The 9,087-nt window shown below is 38.2% G+C and overlaps 1 long non-coding RNA gene across 1 annotated transcript; it reads left to right on the top strand.

The window, feature by feature from the left end:
• The first annotated feature begins 747 nt into the window (after positions 1 to 747).
• On the top strand, positions 748 to 6,846 carry LOC309630363. Its single transcript, XR_014245632.1, has 2 exons — positions 748 to 5,958; positions 6,082 to 6,846. It is a non-coding gene; the product is annotated as an uncharacterized lncRNA (long non-coding RNA).
• The last annotated feature ends 2,241 nt before the right edge of the window (positions 6,847 to 9,087 follow it).

Here is a 9,087-nt window from a genome sequence, read left to right as displayed (position 1 = left end):
ACTCTTTACAATAGCCAGGACATGGAAGCAACCTAAGTACCCACTGAGAGATGAATGGATAAAGAAGATGTGGCACATATATGCAATGGAATATTACTCAGCATAAAAAGAAATGAAATTGAGTTATTTGTAACTAGGTGGATGGACCTAGAGTGTGTCATACAGAGTGAAGTAAGTCAGAAAGAGAAAAACAAATACCGTATGCTAACACATATGTATAGAATCTAAAAAAAATTGGTTCTGATGAACCTAGGGGCAGGACAGGAATAAAGACGCAGACGTAGTGATGGACTCAAGGACACGGTGCTGGGGGGAAATGTAAGCTCGGATGAAGTGAGAGAGTATCACTGACATATACACACTACGAAATGTAAAACACATAGTTAGTGGGAAGGTGCTGCATAGCACAGGGAGATCAGCTCAGTGCTTTGTGAACACCTAGAGGGTGGTGATAGGGAGGGTGGGAGAGAGGTACAAGAGAGAGGATATGAAGATATATGTATACACATAGCTGATTCACTCTGTTATACAGCAGAAACTAACACAACATTGTAAAGCAATTATACTCCAATAAAGATGTTAAAAAAAAGACACATGCACCATAATGTTCATATAGCAGTGTTATTTACAATTGTCAAGATATGGAAGCAACCTAACATAAATCAACAGAAGAATGGATAAAGAAAATGTGATATATATATATATATATATATATATATATATATATATATATATATATTTAGAGAGAGAGAGAGAGAGAGAGGGAGAGAGAACTACTCATCCATAGAAAAGAATATTCTGTATTTGCAACAACATGGATGGAACTGGAAGGTATTATGCTAAGTGAAATAAATCAGACAGAGAAAGACGAATAGTGTATGATATCACTTATATGTGGAATCTAAAAAAATACAACCAATGTAACAAAAAAGAAACAGACTTACAGATATAGAGAAGAAACTAATGTTTACCAGTGAGGGGAGGGAAAGGGATGCAAGATAAGGGTGGGGTATTAAGAGGTACAAACTATTATGTATAAAATAAAAGTTATAAGAATGTATTGCACAACACAGGGAATATAGCCAGTATTTTGTAGTAACTATGAGTGGATAGCCTTTAAAAATTGTGACTCACCACATTGTACACTTGTAACTTATATTATATTGTATATCAACTGTATTTCAATTTAAAAAATAAAAAAAAAATGGAAAAAATAGGATATTTCAGGGACAGCCAGAAAGGTATGGGGTAGGGGCATAAGCTTCCATGCCCTCTCCAGGTGTACCATCTCTCCGCATTTCCATGTGTTTCCCAGCATGGAAACTCTCTGAACCCTGTCCCTTTGGGTTTTTATGGAGGCTTCCTTACATGGACAAGATTAAATCATTGGCCATTGGCGACTGATTCAACCTCCAGCCCCTCTCCCCTCCTAGGAGGTCAAGGGGATGGAAGTGAAAGTTCCAACCCTCTAATCCCATAGCTGGTTCCTCTGGTGACCAGTCCCCATCCTTAGGTGGTGAGGGGCATTCCAAAGTCACCACATTAACATAACAAAAGATATCTTTATCCATTTCATCACTTAAGAAATTCCAAAGATTTTAGGAGCATTGTGCCAGAAATGGGGACAAAGACCTAATATATATTTCTTACTATAAATCACAATATATATATATAGTGTTATTTTGCTAAAAATTAAAAAAACATCTTAAAAACTTTTTAGTACAAAGTATAAAGTTTTGTATTTAAACTGAACTATTTATGTATAAAAACTCTTTGGAAGGAGGGACTTCTGTTTCCTAGAAGATTAAGTTTATGTACATTTCCTGATTCCTTCCTCTGAGTACAGTGAAAAACTCAGAACATTATATATTTAAAAAATATAAGGAGACTCTGAAAGGTGGAGAGAAGACTGCATGCCATAGGAACCTCAGGACCCATGGAAAACATAAAGATAAATTCCCTGAATTTTATATTTTGCCTCATATATACCAGGCTTATAACTGAAGTAGCTGGTGATACAGGAACACCAATGAGCACAATGTGGTCCCAAGAAAAGTCCTGCTTTCATCACCCAAAGAACAAGGAAAGGAACAGCCTAGCAAGACCGAAAACTTTTATATAATAACTGCTCCACTCCAGGCAAACACTACAGAGAAAACTTTTCCCCCACACCCAAATATCAGCAAAAGCCAAGTGGAAACCCTGGACTTCCTCTCTTGCCAGGTTGCAATGAATCCATGTTGAGATGTTACCAGGGGAGGTCTAGTGGACAGTCAGGATTTTCACCATCACCCAGTGGTAATGAGGCTGACCCCTACCTTCTTGGTGTCAGCGAAGGTGATGCGGGGAGCAGTAACAGGGTGCCCCTCCCCCATTGAGAAAGTGTAGTATCAGAAGAGGCCCAGTGGGGAGCCTGAACTCCTACCCTTTCTCAAGAGGAACAAGTGTTCCTTCATCCTCCAGCTGTCACTGGGGGCCAAATGGAGAACCTAGACTTACACCCTGACCTGGCACTAATGGGGAAGTCCTACCACCAGAGTGGCAAGAGGAGGACAGCAGAAACAAGATTTAAACAAAATTTAGAGTCATATGTTCCAAAATGTCCAGGTTTTAAAGATCTCAAACTGAATGGAGAAAAGATAATCAAGAGACAATACTGAGATGACAGAGATGTTAGAATTATCTAAGAAATACTGTAAAGCAGCCATTATAAAAATGCTTCAATCAGAAATTATAAGCAAACTTGAAACAAGTGAAAAAGCAGAAAGTCTCAGCAAAGAAATAGAAAAATCCCAGCAAAGAAGTAGAAGATATAAAGAAGAACCAAACGGAATTTTAAAACTGAATAATACAATGCCAGAAATTAAAAACTCACTGGATGGGTACAACAGCAGAATGGATTTGATAGAAAAAAGAATCAGTGAATTTGAAGATAAAACAGTAGAAATTACCCAATCAGAACAACTGAGACTATTTCTATTGAGGCTATTTACCTTAAAAAAATGCACAGAGCCTCAGAGACCTATGCAACTATAACAGAAGATGCAATATCTGTGTTGCTGGATTTCCAGAAGGAGAAGAGAAACAGAGTGAGGCTGAAAAAGTATTCAAAGAAATGTCCCAATTTGGCAAAAACCATAAACCCACAGATTCAGAAAACTGAATGAAGTCCAAAGATAAATCCAAATACATCTATACCAAAACACATCATAATTACACTTCTTAAAGCTAAAGACAATGAAAAAAATTCTTGAAAGAAGCCATAGAGGAACACCAATTTGTTTTGTTGTTGTTGTTGTTGTTTTAAACTTATCTATTTTATTTTAGTTTTAGTTTTGGCTGCATTGGGTCTTCATTGCTGTGCATGGGCTTTCTCTAGTTGCAACGAGCAGGGGCTACTCTTTGTTATGGTGTGCGGGCTTCTCATTCTGGTGGCTTCTCTTGTTGCGGAGCATGGGCTCTAAGTGCACGGGCTTCAGTAGTTGTGGCACACGGGCTTAGTTGGTCTGCGGCATGTGGGATCTTCCCGGACCAGGGGTCGAACCCGTGTCCCCTGCATTGGCAGGTGGATTCTTAACCACTGTGCCACCATGGAAGTCCCAGGAATACCAACTTGAATCGCAGAGGGCATCTCACCTGAAACCAGGAAGGACAAAGGAAGAGGCGCAATATCTCGAGTGTGATTTCTAGACCCAGTGAACCATCCTGCAACAATGAAGGGGAAACAAAGACATTTACAAATGAAAGGGGCTAAAATAATTTGCCCTTTACAGACAGAACCCTAAAGACTGGATAAAGGAAGTACTGCAAACAGAAAGGAAATAATAAAAGAAGGAATCTTGGAACACAGGAACATGGTAAGAGCAAAATTGGGTAAATGCAATAGATTTTCCTACTTCTCCTTAGTATCCTAAATTATAATTGATGATGAAAGCCAAAATTATAACACTGTTAAAGTGATTCTCAGAGTATGTAGAGGAATTATCTAAGACAATTATAGCATAAATGGGGGAAAGTGATGGGACAGAAAGAGAGGTAAAGTTTCTACCCTCCACTAGAACTAGTAAAATGTTGACACCAGTGGACTTTGGTGAGTTATGCGTATAGAACGAAACAACTAGAACAACCACTAAAAGAGTTACATGAAGGGATATAACCACAGAATACTAGAGATAAATGAAAATAAAATTCAAAATATGGTTCAAGTAACTCACAAGAGATAAGGAAAATGTAAACAGAGAAAGGAAAAGCACAGAATAACAATGAAAACTCTTTATGCCCTTTATGATGATGGCGGCAGAGACTGGAGTGATGCATCTACAAGCCTAGGAATGCCAAGGATAACTAGAACTGGCAACCACTAGAAGCTAGGAAGGCACAAAGAAGGATCCTTCCCTAGAGCCTTCAGAGAGAGCATGGCCCTGCTGACACCTTGATTTAGGTCTTCCAGCTTCCAGAAGTGCGAGAGAATAAATTTCTATAGTTTTAAGCCATCCATTTGTGGCACTTTGTTACAGCAGCCCTAGGAAACTAGTACACCCACCTTATTCTGTTTGTTATAAGTGGGTCACTAGGTCCAGTCTACACTCAAGGGGAGGCTATTACACAAAGGCATGAATATCAAGAGGCAGGGATCCTGAGGACCATCTTAGTAGCCACGCACCACAGGTGGTGTTGACTTCTTGAATATGTGTTGCTCAGTTTTGCATAAGAAATATTTGTGGGAATTATTGCACTAACGAACTCAAGGAGGAAAACTGGTAGGATATTATTCCTCAGATGATACAGAGGAGGAAACTAAAGCTCAGAAAGTTTAAGTGAATTCCCCATGGTCATGTAGCTTCGGAAACTGCACTGAAACCCAAATATTGGAGCTGGATCCCCAAGTTTGGAGATTACGTATATCAACAGAGACTATATCAATATAATCAATGAATCAACTCGTTTATTAAGATATGCAAGTCACGGAAAATGTTTCAAGTGTTGTTGAGAGTGCGACATCGGGGAGGGGAAAATAAAAATGAATATCAGTCTATTTTGTCTCATTTCTCCTAGAGCAGTTTTTGTTTCCCAGCTTGGCAGAGATAGATGACACGAAGCTGCAGAGGGCAGGCTCCCAGGAAGAGCTGCCCTTCTGCTTCATCAAGGGAGTGAGGCTTCAGTTCCCCAGCCATGCACAATATCTTCCTGAAGTAAAATTAATCTAGCAAGCCATGATGTGCAACTATAGGTTTTCTACAGCATCATAAATCCCAGGAAATTAACTTGCTCTCAGCCTTTGCCTGGGGCAGCTTTTAGCAATGAAAGTCCTTCTCTGAAACGTGATTGCTATTTAAATATTTCCTGTCAACTTTCTTTTCTTCCATCCAGCTAAAAAGAGAACCTCACAGAGGGAGAAAAAATGTTTGGTTTCACTGTATCAGTAAAGTAAATTCCTCTTCCCACCGTGGGTATGAAGCATCAGGGATGTTTTACACCCCAGGACAAAAATCAGGGAGGCATTTGTCTTTCAGAAAGCTGAGTGTTCCACTGCAAGGCGAGCATGTGGAGAGGATGAGGGGGGAGAAGGTGAGGAGTAGCTGCAGAGACTGGTTCAGCACAGGGAGCTGGTACTTTCCACTGGTCACGTCATTTTGGGCAGAAATTCCAAAGACAGCATAATGGAATGCAGAGATTAACAATCAGTTTAAGAAGCTGTATAAATATCAATGGTAGTCATTGCTGAGGGACCTTTGCTGAGCACCTGCCATGTGCCAGGGACACCATGAGTCTTCATCACAACCTCTTTATACATGTGGAGGTGAACCATACTTGTATGAGAGTTAGTTTGCAGTAGTCCTTGGTATCTGCAGGGGACATTTTTGTGTGTGTGTATTTGTAGATACTTCCAGTTTTTCCAACACCATTTGTTGAAAAAACTCTCCTTTTCCCATTGAATTATTTTGTCTAAATTATTATGTTTAAAATCATATACACACTATTATATATAAAATAGATGACTAATAAGGACCTACTGTATATCACAGAGAACTCTTCTCAATACCCTGTGATGATCTATATGGGAAAGAATCTATAAAAGAGTAGATATATGTATAACTGATTCACTTTGCTGTATAGCAGAAACTAACACAACATTTTAAATCAACTATACTCCAATAAAAATTATTAAAAACTTTTTTTAATTAAAAAAAAATCAAATGACCATAAATGCATGGTCTACTTTTGAACTATTTATTTTGCTCCATTTATCTGTATATGAATCCTTTCACCAATACTATTGTCTTCATTACTGTAGATTTGTTGGAAATCTTGGAATGTAAGTATTCCAATTTTGTTCTTTGGCCAAGTTATTTTGGCTATTCTAAGTCCTTTGTATTTCCCTATAACTTTTTAAATTAGGTTGTCAGTTTTTCTCAAAAATAAAGCTTGCTGGGATTTTGAATAGGACTGTGTGGAATCTATAGATCAATTTAGGGAGAATTGGTAACTTTTAACATTGAGTACCCTAATCCATGAATGTGGTATCATTCTCCATAATGGTCTTCTTTAATTCCTCAGCAATGTTTATAGTTTTCAGTGCACAGGTCTGGCAGTTTGTTAAATTCTAAGCATTTCATAGTTTGGGATGCAATTGTAAATACTTAAAAAATTAATTATCTTTTATTCGTTACTAGTACATAGAAATACAATCGATTTTTATATTGATCGCATCTTAGGCAATCTTGTTATACTCACTTGTCAATTCTAGTAGCCTTTTCTTTGGTAGAGTCCTTAGGAGCTTCTATATACGTCATCATGTCATTTGCTAATTAAAACAGTTTTACTTCTTAAAAAAAAAAAAAAGAAGCCCTGCCAAAGTTCTGCTGTCTGTAGGGCATTTGTGATCCCTGATGTCTCTGGCCCACAGACTGGGCTCCCCACTCAGGCCTGCTGGCCCCTGTGAACATTCTGGAAGCAGTCACACTGTTACAGGTGCTCTGGCAGCTCTTGAGGAGACCTGCAGATTTTATCACTCAAGAGCTTTCTTTCTTTTGAAGTGAAAGCCAAGTTAATTATGGTAACTTGTGAAAAAGTCCTCCAAGTTCTGGGAGTCTCTTGCTCATAACACAACGTACACATTTGACAAGCAGAAGCGTTCTTTGGAAAGGCCCAAGTAGTCCAGAAAAATAACAAAGAGGATTTATCTACAAACAAGAATTTTTTTAAAAAAGTACATTAAATGTATTAATTTTTTTTATTCTTCAAAGCAAGCTTAAGAGGCTGGTAGTATTATTATCCTCATTTTACGTATGAGGAAATGGAGGCACAGAGGGGAAAAGTAAAGTGCCCAATTTACATAGCTGCTTAATACTTCCTCTTTATTATTTATTTATTTAGGCCACGCTGTGTGGCATTCAGGATCTTAGTTCTCCAACTAAGGATTGAGCCCATGCCCCCTGCAGTGGAAGTGTGGAGTCTTAACAACTGGACTGCCAGGGAAGTCCCAATACTTGCTCTTTAATATTTCTTTTACAAAGTATAAAAGTGTTTGACTTCTGTGTCCCAAAGGGTGACACAGAAGTTGCAATGGGATGTTTCCACCAAACTTTTCCTAATTAAGGTGCAGTGGGCATTGTGGGCACTTAAGTCTTCAGGACAGGAGCTTTATTCTCCCTGCAGCTGGGAATGGTTAAGGCTGACCCCTTGAAGTACCCTGCCCAAGATGCAGCCCTTCCCATGGTAAGTCTGCCTCCAGTGACTAATCACGCAGGGCTATCAAGGCTTGTCCTCCTCTCCCGCCTCTGCACAGATGTCTCAGCGGCAGAGCTCCCTGTGGGACTGGCTCAGGACTTTGTTGTTACTCCATTGGAGCCCAACTTTTCCTTCCATCCAATCCTGTTCCTTTCACTCCCAAATGGGTGTTAACCCCAGGAGCACTCAACTTCCTCCACACTCATTTCAAACTGCAGAGATAAGACTGAATGTCACCAAGGCCCATGGTTTCTGCCCCAAAAGAGAACATAAAAGGGTCAGAACACCCTCTTTTTTGGAGCAGTCACTGGGTCACGCCCAGAGAATTTGGGTGTTGGTGGCAGGCAAACCCCTCTGTGTCTATCCCATACTGGCTTTGCCATACCGTTGTCCTTCACTGTCCCATCACTCAGAGGGATGACACCTTGAGCAGACAGATGGTTACAGTGAAAATAATATCTGAACAATGCTTATTCTTTTAAAGAACGGGGGATCCATTGATTGATCTCTGTGTCTTGGTATCTCCAAATTTCCACCTTATTTCAATTAGTAGAATCAAAGTAAGGCATAAAGACTAGGTTTCTTCTTATATAACCATCTTGTTTCAGAAAACATTGTTTGAGTTATACATTTTCAAATTTGCATGATAAGTAGTTAGGATTTAGTTAGAGCCTAAAAAAATGAGATTTCAATGCTATGAATTCATCAAGTTATCTTATTACCAGTTTTTGTACCACTAGACCCACCTACGGTAGTAGACCAGCAAACACATTCTCATGCTTTTGTATGTATACATTACTATAATTTTCTTGTTTCTATTTTGTAAAGTAATTTTAAATAATTTAACATGATATGCCCACAGAACATATTCTAAGTATCTTAACTTCCTTGTTTCCTACTCTTATCTTTATTATATCATTTACTTTCTTTGGATTTAATGTGCTGCTGTTTTTCTAGAATGTTGAGATGGAAGCTTAGATAGGTAATTAATTTTTACCTTTTTATTTCTTTTTTGATATGTACATTTAAGGTTATATATTTTCTTCTGAGCTCTTTAAAGCTGCATCCACAAATTTTAGTATGATATTTTTAATTTATTTCATCTCTAAATATTTTCAAATTCCACCTGTAATTTTCTTTGACCCATGGGTTATTTAGAAGTTAATTGCTTAATTTTGAAGCAACTGAGGATTTTCTTCCTATTTTATTTTTCTTATTGATTGCTAACTTAATTCCAATGTGGTCAGAGAAAATGGTCTGAATGATTTCAGTTTTTGAAATGGTTTGAATCTTGATTTACTACTCCACATATAATAAAATTTTATATTCCATTCGTATTTTAAATACTAATATGTG

This window comes from Balaenoptera borealis, assembly GCF_965194805.1.
Source record: "Balaenoptera borealis genome assembly, chromosome: 6".
Taxonomy (NCBI): Eukaryota; Metazoa; Chordata; class Mammalia; order Artiodactyla; family Balaenopteridae; genus Balaenoptera; species Balaenoptera borealis.
This window is presented reverse-complemented; position numbering and strand designations above follow the sequence as displayed.